Source organism: Amblyomma mixtum, chromosome 3 (genome assembly GCF_055824585.1).
Source record: "Amblyomma mixtum isolate Tamu chromosome 3, ASM5582458v1, whole genome shotgun sequence".
NCBI lineage: Eukaryota > Metazoa > Arthropoda > Arachnida > Ixodida > Ixodidae > Amblyomma > Amblyomma mixtum.
In genome coordinates, this window is record NC_143014.1 from 92854834 (window position 1) to 92873346 (window position 18513).

At 47.9% G+C, this 18513-nt stretch overlaps 1 long non-coding RNA gene across 1 annotated transcript in view; it reads left to right on the forward strand.

The window, feature by feature from the left end:
* Positions 1 to 18513, forward strand: part of LOC149350949 (uncharacterized) — a 48937-nt gene continuing 30424 nt past the window's right edge. Inside the window, exon 1 of the long non-coding RNA XR_016289476.1 lies at positions 1 to 158. This is a non-coding gene — a long non-coding RNA (uncharacterized LOC149350949). The remainder of the gene's footprint in view (positions 159 to 18513) is intronic.

An 18513-nucleotide genomic window follows, 5' to 3' on the forward strand; every position in this document is an offset into this window, starting at 1 on the left:
ACCGCGGCCGCCGGGTCCAAGGGCGCCTCGAGTGCGCGTGCACCTGGCCGAGAGGACTGTGGCCGGCGCGCGGGGCCCGACCCGGGGCTCCGGGGGATCGCCCTGGGAGGGAAGGCGGCTTCGTAGTCCAGCTCATCCTCTCGCTATCCTGGCTGCAGGTATAAACTGTTCGCTAGCACGCAGTGAAACTTCCGGATTCGCGTGTCGGCCCAGGCTTAGCTTGCTTATACGGTGTATTCTAAACTTGCTGGCTGCTCGTTTCTGTGATTCCCGACAGCATCCTCGATGAATGAGCAGCCGCGGTCATGAATCATCTCTAGGTTGGAATACTGAGTTAATAAATGGCAGAATAGAGTATTTTGGATGTAATTGGGGAACGTTGCCGACTGTCGCTGTCACACTTCAGATCGGACTCGGGTGTGAGCAAATTGATCAATGCAAGGCCCATTTCCAGCGTAATATCGTCGCGGAAAGCCAGTAAAACGGCTGGCTTGCGAACTTGTCATTCGCTGTAATTAGGCGACAAGTTTTTGAACATCAGTTTCCCCAAGAGTCTGCGCCAGTTATGAGGAACCGATTTTCAGCTGTCAATAGAATCGAACGTATAAAAATAATAGGGCACAAAATGTTTTATATGACATGCGTTAAGTATATTTTAAAGGTTATAGTAATGGCGTTGAGATAAATTAGGACATGGGTAGTCCCCCAATGCGCTCAATTAAGTTATTATTTAGAGTAACACCCATTCGAAAACATTCGTCTTTGACAAAAAAGTGTACATAATTACATTTGTCATCAGACATGATATTTAATTCATCAATATTATTCCGGCGCACATCTTGACGTCAGCAAGTTGCTTCTTTTGAAGAAACTACTGCCTTCCGCTCAAAGCAAAGGTATTACACAATTAGAGCTATCGAATTGAACTTTGCCCTTCCCTCAGTGAGATCAAGAACAGGGCTTGCAACACGCACAGTGTTATTACACATTTTGTTACATAAGCACGCCAGGTAGAGTAACACCGCCGTTAGCTGTAAATATTTCGTAAGCGGCGAAGCTAGTGCGTTTCTCCCAGAGATCATTGTCGACAGAGCCAAGCTAGCAGAAAGGGCATCACCTGTGCTTGCGACTGCAACATACAAGCGCTCTTTGTGACAGAGCTTCTTAGTCGATGCTCCTGTCAAAGCTTGCATGCTGCGTGATGAATGATGCGTCGTTGTGTTTTTGCATTTCCTTAATGGCAGCCTGTTCAGAAGCGCTGTGTAGACATGGAGCTGCCGAGAGCGGCCATGCATGAGGATCCCGTGCAAAGTGCGCCGCGCTCGAGAGCAGCGCCGATACTACGTTGCCGCTCCCCACGCTGCGCACGATGATGGCCAACTTCAGGCGCCGCTCTCCACGAGCGGTTCTGTACTCGGCGAGAGGGGACGGTGCACGGCGCTGCAGCAGCGCCAAAGAGGCAGCAACACCGGCGGCGGCGGCCACGTGGCGCGCGCACAGCTCTTGTGTTTGTGTTGTCGACAGAGCAGGCCCGACCAGGATGGGAGCCCACTCTGGCTTCCGCCCTCTTGGCGGGAGCGGCCCTACTCTTGCCGGTTCCTAATCGGTTCCTTCGGCGGCACCGGGGGCTCCTCTGGCGACCCGCGGGGGCCCCCCTTTTGGGGACCCACCGGTGCACTCGGAAGTGCGCCGACCGCCAAGGCCGCCTGGGACTCCCGCCGCCACCTGGACGAGGGTCGCCGGTGCCTGACCGTGGTCCAGGCGCGGCTCCTGCGCTAGCGGAAGCGGCTTCACGTCACATGTATTTGCACAGAAATCTTTCGGGGCTTTTGGAAGCAGGCCTGACTGCCAAAGGTGCCGAACGGCCGAATGTGGAAATGACTGCGTGTTCGCTCAGATGGAAGAGGTGAATGGACTAGGGGTATTCCGACTGAGGCTCCGCTGGGTGTTGTGAACAGGGAAGAATGAAGAGGGAGAAAAGATATGGGTCGCCGACATGCGTGCATTAATGAGAGGGGGCACTGCCCTCCAACACGAATACTTAATTTTATACGAAAAAGCTACAGTGGCCTTCATTCTTTTAGGTGAAAAAAGTTGAAGAAATCCATGGCGCACAGGGACTACACCTTCCTCTCCCAACCGTGCACTCCAGTCAATTTGCATCTGCAAGAATATTTGCGTACTTGTCATCCCGGGGCACTGATATACCGCTGAACTTCTAGTGAGCAAAACGGGCATAAAGGACGCGTGCAGATCATTTTGTTCAAATTGGTAATTTAGTAAATGGTAAATTGGTAAATGATTTAAACTACTAGTTCTAAATGCGTCTCGGTCTACGTAGCTCGTTCTCTTTCCAAGTTACCTGTCATTTCTTCCTGCATGGCTTAGCCCTCTTCGCATCCGTATTGAGTTTTTCTGCAGCGGCGACCACTGACAGCAGTCAGCAAGGCTGTCTACCAATCGCGGAAACATTCGTGCCGGTAAATGTGACACATCAATGCGCCCAGATTTGTTTAGGCATTCGAACGCAGTGTGCGAAACAAATACTTTTTAGCAATGCCCCTGTCAGTAGTCTTGCTGGGGTTAATTTCCCACAGCGCGTGAACAGCCTGTCCTGGACAGCAGTGTTCGTCCGCCGCTGCCCCAATGCGACCCACTGCTTCCGAAGCAACAGGTGCGCGCCGGTCATTTGCATGTCGTGTCGCGCTCGTGAAAGCCGGCACGAGCGCTGTCACGAGAGCCGCCCCTCCCTCGTCGGCGGCTGCGGGCGTGACGGACGGGGGTCCGGGGCCCTCGGCGGTTGCACAAGGCTCTGATTTACGCGCAGTGCGGGCGGCGCGCCGCCGGGACACCTACACGACATGGCCGGGACCGAGTTCCGCCAGGCGAGTCAGTTAATTCCGGAACGGAGGCAAGGACGGACCCCGGTGGTGGGGCCCGTCCGAAGGGGGAAGAGGCCAACAACCCGCGGCGGAGAATTTCCCCGAACCGCCGCATTGGATCGGGGAAGGGCGTCTTCTCGGACCCGGTGAAGCGCGGGGCTTGGCGGGGCGTCTGCGCCCCTAACGGGGCCCCAACCTGTATGGGCCAGGGGACAAGGACCGGCCGACCGCTCCGGAATGCTGCGGCCAGGTCGCCGCCGCCGCCGCCGGCCTCTGACCCCAGGGCCCGGCTCGGGTCGGACCCCACCGCCTCGGGGCTCGACGGCCTCCTCGCCGGCGCGTCCGCGCGTGCGCCGGGGCCGCCCTACGTCCGCCCCGTCGCAGAGGCTGGGGGGACCGCCGCCTCCGATGCCGACTGCGAACAGCGAAAAGGGTCCTTCCTGTACTGCAGACGGCCTCGCATAATTGCGGACGCACTGAAGAGAGCCCTGCCATGGGATTAACGACTGTGCACAGGCATAAACTGTGCTTAATCCTGTTTGTTTTAGTGAAACGCTTCTTGCACAAAACTACGTATCCTGGCTGCAGCGTAAAACTATTGGGACACTTAACCGCAATAAACCAATTTGTGGATTTAGTCCTGCTTCTTTTAATGGAAAAGACAACGTCCTCGAGGTCAAACGAGTGTGTAGCAATGTTAGTGCTACAGCGGGGAGCGATGCGACGTGACGTCGAGCGTTGTTTCGGGTAAAACTAAGCAAGCGATACACACCGATGAGATCAAATGAGAGCGTTGCGTAGTAGGAATTAACCTAATGGTCCCGTTGTTAGCCCGGTTTGATCTCTTACAAAGAACTGCAGTTGCCATGGGGAGCCTCTCTCTACCTTACTTGAAGGCTGCTTCTCCTTACCTCCTGTCAGCGCAGAGAGGCTGGCCAGAGCACGCCAGCTGGATGTGACCTGTCCGAGCGGTTTGGCATACACCGCTCCCTCTCTGTTACTTAAGTGACAAGTAGAAGAAAGTAAAATCATATGCATGCGGTCGAGAACAGTAATCGTGCATACGTTACACCTGCCGAGGATATGAATATGAAATCAGCACTCAGAAGAGGCGAGTTGCACCATTTCCAAGGGGTACAGTTATAAATAAAGCATATACGAAATAAAGCATATACGGATTTCAAGAGGGCGAATTCCCATTCCTGTTCGTACCTAAGTTTGCTTCGCTATTTGCGCGCTCCCGTCTGCTGGACCTTAGCGACAGCGCATGAGACGAAAGGCGATTCTCGTCACGAACCAATATTGCGCGCGAAAAACTCTGCGAGTGAGAACCCAGATTACTGCGCGAATAATATATAAATTCGCTTCAAGTAACTCCTTGGAAGAAATTCTCTGTTGTAGAAAAGAAAACAAAGTACGAGCAAGAGCTGAAGAAGGAACGCTCTGTACGAACAGACCGAGTTGCAGTCTATATCTGCAGCTTTAGGAAACTATACAGGCCAACTGTATGGTTCACCGAGTTGATTTCTCAGTACGTCGCTGAGTAAAGGCGAATTCGCCTTTGACACCGGCGCAGGCCGACACGTTTCAATTACAAAGGCGCTTCTCCGTTTTTCGGATGGTGGAATACAACGGGACCCCTGGCGATTCTGCGAGCACCAGGGCGGGGAATCTCCACGCGACGCATGGCTGCACGACTTAACAGCGCCGCGCTGGGGCTGTCTCGCATAACAGGTGTTTCTCGAAAAGAAGTAAGTCGTCGGCTTGCTCATGCGTGCGATCTTGAGAGCTCCGCGGCTGCGTAAGCGAGGGCCACCGCGACGTACACTTCTGGACGCTTAGGAGACAGTGGCGAACAAGCGCGTGGAAAACAATTACCCCCCCCCCCCCCCCCTCCCCACCACCACCACCACGCACACACACGCTCACTTTTTTTTGTGTTGTGTTTTGGATAAATGCTTCACGCATTTCCGACAACACCTTTGGGCGCCAGCCGCGTGCGACGCTCAAACCCCTTCAAGTGTGCTTTAAATTTGGCCCAAATTTATGATTCGATCCGCATGCTACAGTCAGCAGCTAGAGGGAAGAGCTGCAGAAAAGGCTGGCGTTTGTTTTCGCTCCTTCGCTCGGCGTTTTCGCAGAAGCCGTAGGCGTCCCGCCGACGTGTAGTGAGCAGCTGCTATGTAATCCTGCTAATCGCAACCACTCTGCGCCCCGCTTAGCCTGATTCCCGCAAAAAGCCTATTAGAGAGATCCACGTGACGCAACCGACACGTCACGGCCCTCGTCCTCAGCGCGCTGTTTCTGCCGCCTCCTGAGTTTTCTCTTTACCGATCCTCGCGTGCTGTTTTTCCTGCCTTCGTATATTTCTGCTCTTGCGCACTGCAAGTAGGGGGATTAATCCAAGGTGCGTGTGGGAACAAGCCCCGTTCGAGTGGAGTCGATCCGCATCTGATTCTCTGTATCTTATCACGCGATTGGCTCACGTCAACATACTTGTGGTGCTTTTGAACAACCTAGGTCATGGCTGCACTCAATATGGGCCTTTCAAATGAGGGTTACGCTGTTTAACTGAGGACGATGAAACGTTTTGTTTTTGAAGCGCAACGACGAAATCCAAGTGGAGAGATGGGATTAAAGACTGTTGAGGCGGGGCGGTCGGGGGCCAGCGTTAGAAAGGGATGATTCGAGAGCGTTGAGCGAGGTTTTTTATGCGAAGCATACTAAAATAGCCCAACCCAGCTCCTCGAGCGCGGCGGTGTCGTTACCATTGACCTTTCGTGACCTCCATGTCATACCACGTGATGCGTGACGTCACAGCAGATGAAAAACGGGGGCCCAACTCGCGCCGTCGCGCGAGGCGTCGTGACCAAGGATGACCACGTGGTGCTTGACGTCACAGCAGATGAGAAACGGGGGCCCAGCTCGCGCCGTCGCGCGAGGCGTCGCGACCAAGGAGGACCACGTGATGCGTGACGTAACGACATAGGAGAAACGGGGCCCCAGCTCGCGCCGTCGCGCGAGGCGTCGCGACCAATGTGTTTCCTGCTTCTGCCGCTAGGTGCGCTGTAGTGAACACGTGATGCTGGAGCGGCGGTATACAAGGGGGTGCGCCTGCCTCTGCTAGGCGTACACGGGATAGAGATGCCTCCTGGAGACAGGGCTGCTCGTTGGAATGAGAAGCAAAAGTTGCGGCGTGCTACAGAGACTGATGAAGAGCGTGAAGAACGTCTAGCCAAGCGGCGTGCTCGATATGCAACTCGGCGACAATATGCTTCGCATCTGACTAGGCTTAACCTAAGCTAAGCCTCAGCCATTTTTTCTCGGCAGTGAGCGCAGTTCAGCTGATGATGAACGACGGACTTCTTTGGCTAAGCTCCACTGCCATGGCGTTGTGTATATGTGCATGGTCAGGCTGGTCAACCAGAAAAAAAAAATTAGTTGACACCGAGGGCTCTAGCACAGTAATGAGAACTTTATTATTGCAATAATAACAATAACGCTTTTATTGCCATTTTTCCGCAAAGTCAGGACCCAGCCTGTTGAAGTCGCGCAAGGAATAGTAATAATAATGTCAATAATAATAATAATAATAATAATAATAATAATAATAATAATAATAATAATAATAATAATAATAATAATAATAATAATTGATTCACATATATATACAAGTTCGATAATAGAAATTAGGTTCGCCTAAGCCATCAGAGCGGCTTTATGCATGAAATCCGGCACCAAGCACCAAGACTTAACCACAAAAGCTGACTAATTTAGAGAAAAAATAATAAAAATGAGCAGTACTAAGACCGAATAGTGTGGTGCAGAGCACAACGCAACACAAGTAATAACCGCAATGAACATTCGCAATGACATCAAAAACAATTCCTAATTCGTCGATGCCTAATTCTTTCAGGTTTCTACAACTTGACGTGTCGATTCGTCGGAACTAAGTTCCTAGGGAATCGTAACAAGTATGCCTGCAATACAACAGCAGAGAGTGAATCTACCAAATCTAGTGCGTGTATGAAGAACGGAAAAGGCTAATGTATTACCAAATAGTCGACAATTCCCAGGTGATACTTTAAAGGTATCCCTCCAGAAATGTTCGAGTCAATTGTCTGAACAAACAGTGGTCGAAAATTAGGCATTCTTCAACTGAAAGAGGTTAACATTTCATTTGGAGGAGTATATACATCACAACTAGAACTTTTTAGCATACTATTAACAGGCCGATGCCAGATACCAGAACAATGCACAAAAGTTGTAATTCCATATCTGAGTGCACTTTGGGCTGAGGAATGAATGAACCGACGGTTTCTTGAAAGACCAAGGGAGACCGGAATCGAACCATGTGCCCAAACACTTTGCTGAGTTGAAAAAATTAATACGAGGGTAAAAACAATTCGCACACCGAGAAATGTGGAAATTGAGTGAGCCAGAAAGTGTGACCAGCTTCAGCGGGCTGCGAAAGCGAACAAGCTGTGATTCACAAGGATTAATGTCCATAAAGTCCGCGTCGAACTAGCTAGTTATTAACTTTATGACATCGTTTTGAAGCATTGTAATTACGTTCGAAAAATTCATTAGCTAACTACAAAGGCAGTATCGTCTGTACATTGAAATAGTTATCAAGTGGACAGCGTATTACGCATGTCCTTTATGTCTACATTAAAAAGGGTGAAGGCATTGTGGAACCCTGTGGGATAGCAACTTTGAGAAAAACAGAACTGCGAATGTTCGAAATGGAGACGACCTGTGAATAAACTGAAAAAAAAAAATGTAACAAACAAAGGAAGGGACCGCGAAAGCATAAATTTTAAATTTATTTTATCCAGCTCGAGAACATGGCATACCGTATCGAATGATTTTGCGACATTTAAAAAAAGTGCACATGACACCAGATTTCTTAAAACGAAGTAAATAAATGATCAGTCATTCTTCTTTACGGGATCCTTTTTTTTTCAATAGAGCCGTATATATCGGATCACCAGAATTTCGGTTTCAGTTTCTGCTCACCGCGTCACCAGTGTCTGTGTATAAAGCATGTGTGTTTTTGTTACTAAAAGTAGTACGTGTGGGACCACAGCAGCCTCCTGTCTCTGTCTTCGGCCTTCCAGGCGAAGCTTGCGAAGCCCAAATGCTGCAGTATTGATATCCGGGATCCCTCTGATTTGTGAATAAAACTGCTCATTACTGAAGAGATGAAACTGGACCGGATGGAAATAGGGTGATAATTTTGTACACATTTAGCATTACCGTCTTTAAGAAGTGGACGAACTATCACCATTTTTAACTGAGTACGAATACTGCCGCTCGTAATTCTGTAGTTCAAGATTTCTAAGTAGACCTCCTTCAGAAGCCAAAATTGCGATAATGATCAAATATGAGAATTCCGTGGATTCCACTCACAATATCGATTGCCCCAATACTAAAACTATCTGCTAAAGAGTCCACAGTTGGACGAATTGGCGCCAACTCACGTTTAAAAAAGAAACAGCGCGAAAAAAAGCACGACGAGCAGAAAAGACAGCACAGGAAACGACCGCTATGGGAAAACAGTTATAAGGCCGCAGAGTGACATAAATTAATGGGGTCCCATACTGCGGAGTTCTCTTCGCAGAAACGGCTTCATTTGCATTCCCTTCAGGCGCCGAGGGCGACTGCAACGGAGGAGTGTGGGGGTGCACCATCCCGAAATAATGTGAGTTTGGTGTCTGATTCGGCGCACTGCTAATCGGAAGGAAAAAAGAGAACTACGATGCGTATGCCATCTGAGACTCCTAGAGCCTCCAGGAACAGCCGTAATGTTTTGATACAAGGAAACTCCGAGCCGAAATATAGAAAAGGGTCCTACAATGGAATACACAGAAATATACTGTAACTACACGATTTCGAAATGCACGGTACTTTGAAGAAGGAAACAGAATGAAAAAAAAGGACAGCATGAAGCGAATAGCAAATATATGGCATCAAAAACTTTTCAACAGAAACAGAAGGGAATGTGGGCTATTAAGCAGCAGTTACTCTGCAGTAAAGAAAACAGGATTCGTTTTATTGGGTTTCACGTCCCAAAGCGACTCAGGCTATGAGGGACGCCGTAGTGGAGGGCTCCGGAAATTTCGACCACCTGGGGTCCTTTAACGTGCACTGACATCGCACAGTACACGGGCCTCTATAGCATTTCGCCGCCATCGAAATGCGACCGCCGCGGCCGGGATCGAACCCGAGTCTTTCGGGTCAGCAGCCGAGCGCAACAATCACTGAGCCACCGCGGCGGCTAGAAAAAAAAAAAATTGAGAAATGAGCCTTAGTAAATGAGACAGTGGTCGAAAAGGCACGATATTCTGCACGCCACATTTTTCAAAACTGCCCAACTCCATCAACATGGCGCCCTAGAATAATGTAAGAGTTGGTTATTGTTCTTACCTCATGTAAACTTTAGGAATGTTTGCACCTCGCGGTTTTAACAAGAGGTTTATTTTAACAGCAAGCCACACATAGGACAAAACGTGACATTGAGGTGTTCTTTAGGGTCTAAATTAAAGGTAATGGTTTTGGTTTGGTTTGGTTTATGGGGTTAACATCCCAAAGCGACTAATGCCCGTTTCACATGGTGCGATTCTTGCCACAGCGCACTGCGATTTCAGCCGCACTGCGACTCAAAGGCACGCCGCTCCCGTCGCAGAGCGGCTGCGCCAGGCTTCCAACCAGTTGGTCGCACGCCGCACAGTCGCAGCGATCGTTGCGAACGACGCGGCCGTCAGCCAATAGAATTCAAAAGTTGGTTGGTTGGTTTATGGGGTTTAACGTCCCAAAGCGACTAAGGCTATGAGAGACGCCGTAGTGGAGGGCTCCGGAAATTTCGACCACCTGGGGTTCTTTAACGTGCACTGACATCGCACAGTACACGGGCCTCTAGAATTTCTCCTCCAAAGAAATTCAACCGCCGCGGCAGGGATCGAACTGGTAATGGTTTTCGTTCTTCCTCTAAAGATATATCCTTGTTTTGTCGCTCTATAGGATGAATGTGCATAAAGAATGCATTGATTGCCGAGTGGCTTGAGGAAGACATGAAGAAAAGAGACTCACCAAGCAGTGCCGGTGTCTCTTCAAAGACGTTCACCCACCAAAGAACAGTAAAGTCAGGGAATACGAGGGGAACAAAATGCACATAATTAACGCGGAAAATTGGGCGTGTTGGTACATGACTTGAACATAATTATTATAATCGGGGAGAAGCATGTGTTAGCTCCGCTTCTATCACTCTTTCTGATAAAGAGCTGGCGTATCTGCGCATGCACTGACGATGACGCCGGATTGTACAGAGTGCATATATGTTCGCACGATTCGTTGGAAATAAAAGTTGGAAGTTCAGCGCCGTCCTTGTTGTCTCTTCTTGTCCTTGTCTCCTTGCGCTGCTATTTATTTGTTCAAAATGCACATACGTTCTATAGAACCTACGCGTCGACGAGCAAGAATGGCTTCATGTACAGCACACTGAGAATGGAACAAGCTCTGTTCGGCCTGACCTACAATCGCGTCCCAAAGATCGTATTCAGATACTGCGAATCGAACCTGAGCGCATGTTCATTCGGCAGGGAGGAGGGGAGAGAATATCAACCGTGTCATTAAACTAGAGTAAGGTTCCGAGGAAGGCAAGAAATTGCAGAGAATCGCGTAGCCAGGTTTCACGCAAAGCCTGTCTGTAGTCTGTAGTCTATGGGTCATGGCACAAAACAATGTAGGGTTCTGTCTGGGTCCAGCGTTTTTCATGCCAATAGGTTCAGAGAGATTGTGTTGGTGCGTGTATGGAGCGGAATTCATGTGCATTCAATGCAACACTGCGTAATGTCTCGATTTCGGATGCGCGTCGAATTTTACCCCGTTCATGACATTTTGCCACAGGTGCTGGGGCAAATTTACACATTTAGAACTTTTTAAGGCCATAAAGTTTTACTGTTTTCTGCTTCAGCTAGATGATCATAAATACTGAGCGAGATGCAAAGACGGTAACAAATGATTCTTTTATAGTTATGTGTTAATACTCATGCATAACGAAAAGGAGGCGATGATTGGCTAATTCGTGTCGCGTTTTGCCTCCCCCCCCCCCCCCCCCCCCCCTTCCAATAGTTCGTAAAAGTAATACAACGGCAATTAGCGGCTTAAAACTTGCGTCATTAGGTGCGGATAATATTCAACTTCAGGGAAAGACCTGTTACAGCTTCCTAGACGCATTCTTCTCCTCGCGAGGGTTAAAAGGGCGGACTCTTTTCGAGGATGTTAGGTTCGAAAACTTGGCTAACAAATCTCCTGGAGCAACCTTGAAAAGTCTTCTCCTACATAAAAGAAAAAAAAATGGAATTCAATTTCTTGTAACGTCCAAGAAGCAATGTCATTACCTGTGGTTGAAGTTGTCAAGGGTAATAGGACCGTTCACATCGCAATTCCTTACATTCTTTTTTCTGATCCTGACTCATTCGCCCTACTTAAAGCAGACTTTGTCGCAACTGCATTATTTTTACCGACAAGTTCCGACTTGAATTTTACATGTGCCTGTTTTGATATTGCACCTAATAGCGCACGCATTAATCTTGCTTTCTTATCGTCGGCCAACTCTCCGTTAATGAGTCATAAAGGGCGTCACGTTATTGCAGCAAATGGCAGGGACAAGCGTGGTTTCCCGAAGCGTTTCCCGAAGCGACAGCCAACGTCACGCGATTGTTGGTAAAATGCCAGTAACGCGACGTAAAAGACGACTTCTGTTTAACAACACGCGCGTCACGTCGCGAACGAAGCATATCAATATGGAAAAAAAAAAGCGAAGGCTTACGACACACCTTAATGTGCGGCTTTCGCGAAAAGAAAAAAACAAATGAGGAAACCACGAGCAGCGTTAGGCCTCCATCGGCAGACATTAACCGCTTGAGAAGAATTAATGACTAGTGACTGCTCAGACAGATTACATATACAAGCGGGTCGCACTTGGGATGATTAGAGCCAAATTAACTAGCTAAATACTTCCTCGGTTCATTGTTTTCTTTTTTCCTGACATCTCCGAAGTGCAAAACTCGGTTTCTGCTTTTGTTTGTTGATGAAAGTCTTCTTAGCCCCATATTGAGCGGCTTCAGCCGGAGTATTTATAATCCGAATGAAGCCAGTGGAACGCAAAGGAGTGCGTTTCAATTCATTTGTACTCAAGGCCTTCCAAAGGCTGCCAACTTAATCCACATAACGAGAGCTACAGATGGTGCGGTTCTCATTACAACACATGGGGCCCTTACCCCCTTTTTTTTCGTTTTTAGTCACACAAATAATGTTCTTCATTGCTGAAGCACTATTAACTGAGCAATTAGAAAGTTAGGATTAAAAAACAAACACCTCCAGTGGCATATGCTCGTTTACTTCTTTTTCATTCCACTGGTAAAAGATGTTTTTCAATTGAATTCTTTTAGTTCGAGTTTGCCGTTTATTTCACAAAATGCGTGAAGACATCAGGACGGTCCGCCGTCGTGAACTTGCTTGGGAAGTAAAACCAAAATCAAGGAAAGAGGGGGTGGAAATGGTTGCGTAAAGATTTAAGAGGTGGAATGGAAACCGGGGCCTGGTATGCATAACGCCAACGTCATGGTCTTGGTCTTGGAAGAGGGGGGGCCAAGATATGGCCGAAGGGAATCCCGGAGACGAAATATATGAAAAAAAGTTCAGAAGTCACAACTGTGTTAATGAAGTATACAACCATTTCAGTGAAAACTTACAAATAAATGGAAGCCACCGCGGTGGCTCAATGGTTATGGCGCTCGGCTGCTGACCCGAAAGACGCGGGTTCGACCCCGACCGCAGCGGTCGCATTTCGATAGAGGCGAAATGCTAGAAGGCCGTGTACTGTGCGATGTCAGTGCAAGTTAAAGAACCCCAGGTAGCCGAATTTTCCGGAGCCCTTCACTACGGCGTCCCTCATAGCTTGAGTCGCTTTGGGAAGTTAAACCCCCATAAAACATAAACCATAGAAATAAATGGATTTCTAACGAACCGAACAAAAATGTGTATATCATCTAATAAATACTTTACCGTGTAGAACAGTCGTCATTTGGTTGCATCTGAACACTACAAAGGCATCTTAGGTACCATGCATCAAAGAATTTCATGCCTAATCCTATGTAGTGTTATCGTCGAAACAGACAGTTTTTGTAGTTTCTGCTGGCACAAGGAGACTTGTTTAGCAGCCAGTTATGAACATTTTCTGGTTTTCCAGATAGCGTTCCCAGTATTGTTCGATGCAAAGCTGAAAACGCGTGGAGGAAACTAGTATTCTCCGAACACCATTGCGCGCTTCTGGCTTTGAAGCTTTGTAAATAGTGTAAGCTCAGTACACGTTATTATTTATTTATTTTTTATTTATTTATACAGAATACCCCTAAAGGCCCTCGAGAGGGTATTACATAGGGGGGGGGGGGGCACAGGCAATTGAACAGAATAAAAAAAACCACAAATATAAAACAAACAACAAAAGCACAAATAAGACACACTGTATGAAATAAGTAAGCAAAAGAATCAATCAAAGGCACAAATAAGACACTTTGCATGACATATAAGTAAGCAAAAGAATCAAAAGAATGGCAGCGCGGCAAAGAACGAAGATTACTGCATTATTAAAATTATACAAACAGAACACTAATACAATGAATCTTTTTAGTAACAAACCCTGCAAAAAAGGAAGCCATGAACAAAGAAAATAACAATGTATGCGAAGAGTTAAGCAGTAGTTATTGAAGATATAAGTTTAAAATATTTATCAGGATCAGTGGTGGTTGCGATATGTGAAGGCAGAGTGTTCCAGTCAGATATTGTGCGTGGTAAGAATGAATGCGCATAGATAAATGTCCTGCACGTGAAGCGTCTAACTTTAAAGGGATGATCGCGGCGGTCAAAAATCGAAGTAGGCAAAGAAAAAAAGTCGTTATGAAGTGATGGATGATGATAAAGTTTATGAAAAAGTGACAGTCGTGCAATTTTACGGCGGAGACATAAATCCTGGAGACCTGCGCGTTTCTTTAAGGCTGTGACGCTGGTGTTACGTGAATAATCGGAGTAAATAAAACGAACGGCGCGGTTCTGCAATGATTCAATGTTATTTATTAGGTAAGATTGGTAAGGGTCCCAAATAGCCGAGGCATATTCAATTTTAGGTCGAATTAGAGTGGTATAGGCATGAGCACGGAGGTGAGGAGGAGCATGCTTTAGGTTATGTTTTAAAAGACCTAATGACCGATTAGCAGATGCAAGCATAAGGTTAATATGGTGGTTCCATGCTAAGTCTGAATGAAGGTGAAGTCCTAAGTACTTATACGTGGTGACTAGCTCGAGTGAGCTATTATTTAAGGAGTATGCTGTTTGAATTCGAGACATTCGGTTAGTAAAAGACATCAATTTAGTTTTTGAATGATTAAGTTGCATAAGCCAGGTTGAGCACCATGCTGTTACTGAATCCAGGTCAGATTGAAGGGATTGGCAATCGGTGTTAGAATAAATTTTGCGATAAATTACACAATCATCAGCAAAAAGTCTGATATGGGAAGAAATGGAATCCGGTAAATCGTTGATAAATATTAGGAAAAGTAAGGGGCCAAGCACACTTCCTTGTGGGACGCCAGAGTGTACTTGGCTGAAAGACGAATTGTGGTTATTGACAGTTGTAAATTGAGACCTGGAAAACAGAAAATCTTTAACCCATGCAATGACAAGAGGGTGAATATTAAGCAGTGCTAGTTTCATTAATAACCGGTTGTGAGGTACTCTGTCGAAAGCTTTAGAAAAATCAAGAAATATGGAGTCTACTTGAATGCCAGCATCAATCGATGAATGTATGTCTTGAATGAATCCGGCAAGTTGCGTTTCGCAAGAGTAGCCTTTACGGAACCCATGTTGATATTTAAAGATAATGTTATGTTCTTCAAGATAGTTAATTACCTGCGAGTGAATTACGTGTTCAAGAAGTTTGCAAACAGTGCTAGTTAATGAAATGGGTCGGTAATTTAGTGGTGAGGAATGATCGCCAGACTTGAAAATTGGCACAACTTTAGCTAGGCGCCAGTCCAGCGGAATCACGCCTGATGATAGAGATTGTGAAAAAATAGCGGACAAGATGCGATGAATACCATCAGATGAATTTTTGAGTATTTTGTTATTAAAGCCAAGGTGATCTGATGCTGATGTTGTTTTAAGCTTCTCTAGTAAGGATAAGATACCGGTCTCACTGATAAATATTTCGGACATTGATGTATTAGAAGTGCTGCCTGATATTAGCAATTACCTGAAATTTCAGCTGAAGGATAATGTGTTTCCCATTGTCTTCAGCAGCGATGGCAGCGTCAGCGACTGTGCAAATTATTTGGTGAGCACTGGAATAGAAAATGCGACACGCAGAGAGACCGGTGTTTCTTTTGTTATAATTTTTATCACTGTTCATCACGAGCAGCACTCGTCGCAGTCCGACCTTGAAGCGCGTGCAGCCTGCCGCTCAGTCGGAGCATTTTGGGCTCGGCCCTGCATGGCGCTCCAGCAGCCTGTCGTGAAAAGAGCCCACTGCACAGAGGCCGTCGCGGCGACAGCCGCGGCCGGTGAGCTGTTTTTATCCGCTTTGCGCGGAAACGGTACAACGCTTGTCCCAGACGCGCTATCTCCAGATCCGGTGCCCGCCGCATTCGCTATCTCCCACTGAGAGTGCACGCAGACCTCCGCTGCAGTGTGTGTGTGTGTGTGTGTGTGTGTGTGTGTGTGTGTGTGTGTGTGTGTGTGTGTGTGTGCGCGCGCGCGCGTGCGTGCGTGCGTGTGTGTGTGTGTGCGCGCGCGCGCGTGCGTGTGCGTGCGTGTGTGTGCACGTTCGTGCGGACCGCTTGACATAGTGCCACACCTAATACACGCCTCCGAGCTCCGTGCTCACGAGGGAACCCGGTAATATGTTTTGGGTGGCAGCGCACTTGGCGTCGAGCAGCTCGACCGACAGGCGGCACGAGGTGCGCGTGCGCCGTCGGACGCGTATGCAACCTCCCGTGGCGAGTGCTGCGGGAGGCACACTTCGTGGCTGGCGAACGAAGGCTGTCGAAGGAAGCTCGAAATCGGCGGCCAGGTTCGCTCACGTTGGTTGTCGCCGCTCTGAACCTCGTCGGGAGTCATGCTGTCGGACCCCGTTCTTAACTGTCCCCGTGGCACACTGCTTCGTACAGCGGGTTCTTTCTGGGGCGAGATACTCACTCTTCAGCGTTTAGTAGGATAGCACGCGTCCATGCTCGCTGTGGGTGGCGGTGACGCGAGCGTTCGGAGTAGGCCTGCACGCCCCTGTCCCAGCTCGAGGCCAGCGCTCCTTCCTCTTCAGGATGGGATGGGAGGAGCGCTACCTCAGCACATCTATGCCACATCGCACTGAGCACCGAGCCGCGTTCCACAGTGAATACACAGGCGAATCATACCAGCGGGATCGGTGCACAAGCGATAGGCAGCTGGACGCTTTTAAGGCGATGCTTTAAACTAGCTTACTAGGAAGACGCTTTTAGCTGGTTTTACTAAGAATGAAGCTTATTCAAGAAGGTGCTTTTAAGGTAGCTTACAAAACTCAATTTTTCTTTTCAGTATGGCTCGCGGTCACAGCTTCAGTATTCTATTCCGCTCCTCATCATTACGCCTGTGGATGAGGTTTGCGTACGGGTCTGCTACTAAATGCGACAACCATAGTCTGTCGCTGACGCTGTGCACGTTACATTCAGTTTCCAGCTCCCGGCATCGACATTTCTTCTCACGCTCCTTAAACTGAAAAGCACTTCCAGCGTTTTGCTCCTTCCCTAAAAGGCAGAGTAGTGAGCGCATGAACCATCGCACTCTTTGACGCATGACAAGACCCGACGCGTCTGATTGCTGAGCGAAGTTGAGCGTTCCGTGCACTGTTTGTCGCGACCTTGCTAAAGTGCATTCTATCCAGGTGCTACCCCAAGTTCATGCTATCCTTGCAGAGACAATGTATGGCTCGCAGATTACCACTGCTGAATAACTTAAATCGCGAAGCACGACGTCTTCTAGAAAAAAGGGGAACGTTACAGCCGACAGAACTTGTTTAAAATGTTTAGATTTCAGTCAATGACTTTTCGCACGAGTTTATACCGCGAGCTGCCTCCTCATGGCGCCAGCTTCAAGATAGATGGGCCGAGGCAGACGGATGGGAATCCCGCAGTTGCACTTCGCGCTAGAGCAAGACAAAAAAATACTTCCTTGAGATTCTTCTCACCTCCTCAGCTTAGGGCTTCCCATCCATTGTGCTTACAAACTGCGACAGCTTGCTGTTTAAATTACTTGGGGTGTTTCGTTCTCTGTTCTACTGCACACGCAATGGCACATAGATGCTAAGCTATCGCCGTGATTTCTGAGCTCGGATATAAGGAGTTCGCCGAGAAGGCTGCAACCTGATAACTTTCCTAAAAACACTAGATTTATGCAGTCATTGTGACTATCTGAAAGACAACGTTCACAATTGTAATGATGGCTCAACAACTGTGCTCAAGCAAAAATCAACCTCCGCAATTCCATTTTTTGGAGTTGGACAATGTCATTGGCCTTCACATGGCATATCCTATAGATGACACCACAGCTTCATAGCATACTGCTGGCTGTCGAGTGCATCTACTGAAAGGTAGGCTGAAAATTCGGTGCGGTTCATTTTAGGACTTGTCGGCTCTGCTGCATACACTGCCATGGTTGCATACATTGCGAGGTATACATATACTCCATGTACCCATAAATGCACTGCAGACCGCAGTGATTGCTGAGTACATTACTTTGAGTCGCCCCAAGTTTGATTCACAGAAGACAGTGTTGCGTATTACACTAAACCGCCTAGATGACCCCATTTTCCCGTAGGAAAAGTTCTCGAGAACTGACTCAACCCTGAGAGCGCGCGCATTAAGAGCGTTAATATTTTTCTGTACCTACTCGCACACTCATACAACGTATTATCAATGATGGTACACGTGGGCTAGGGTGGAGTCAAGAAAAGCTGAACACTACTCTCATCCTTCAAAATGTCGCCATGATCTCCCCTGCAGCAGTTGTCCTGAATTCTACGAACAGGAAAAAAAAATGTATCCCCTGGCCCATGCTGCTTTCTTCGCTCTCAAGGGTCCAGTGGCATGTCGAGAAATCATTCCTATTCCCTGGTCACCTATTACAGCAGTTTTGGTGGGAGTCATCTTGAAAATTTAGACAGGACAACATTTCACTCTTTTTTTTTCTCTATTGCAAGGGTCCCCAACTTGGGCATCCAACATGAACAGACATTGGGCTCACACAAAAGCCTGTGTAAGAATATTTTGCACAGAACCAGTATTATAACTATAGCAACTCGCAGAACTGTGCAGTATGTATCAGCCGCACCTATGGCTTACACTCTGTAGCACATTTCCTCAGCGATGACGTAAACAGTGCGCGAGCGCATGCGTCGCCTAGCAATCGCTCCCCGCGGTACCTTCAGATAACTGCTCACCTTTTGACAGTCGCATATGACGACGCCCTGCTCCCCAACACATTCGTCATGAACATATGAAAGCTTCCTCCGTTCTCTTAGAATTGTCGAAAAATCGATAGC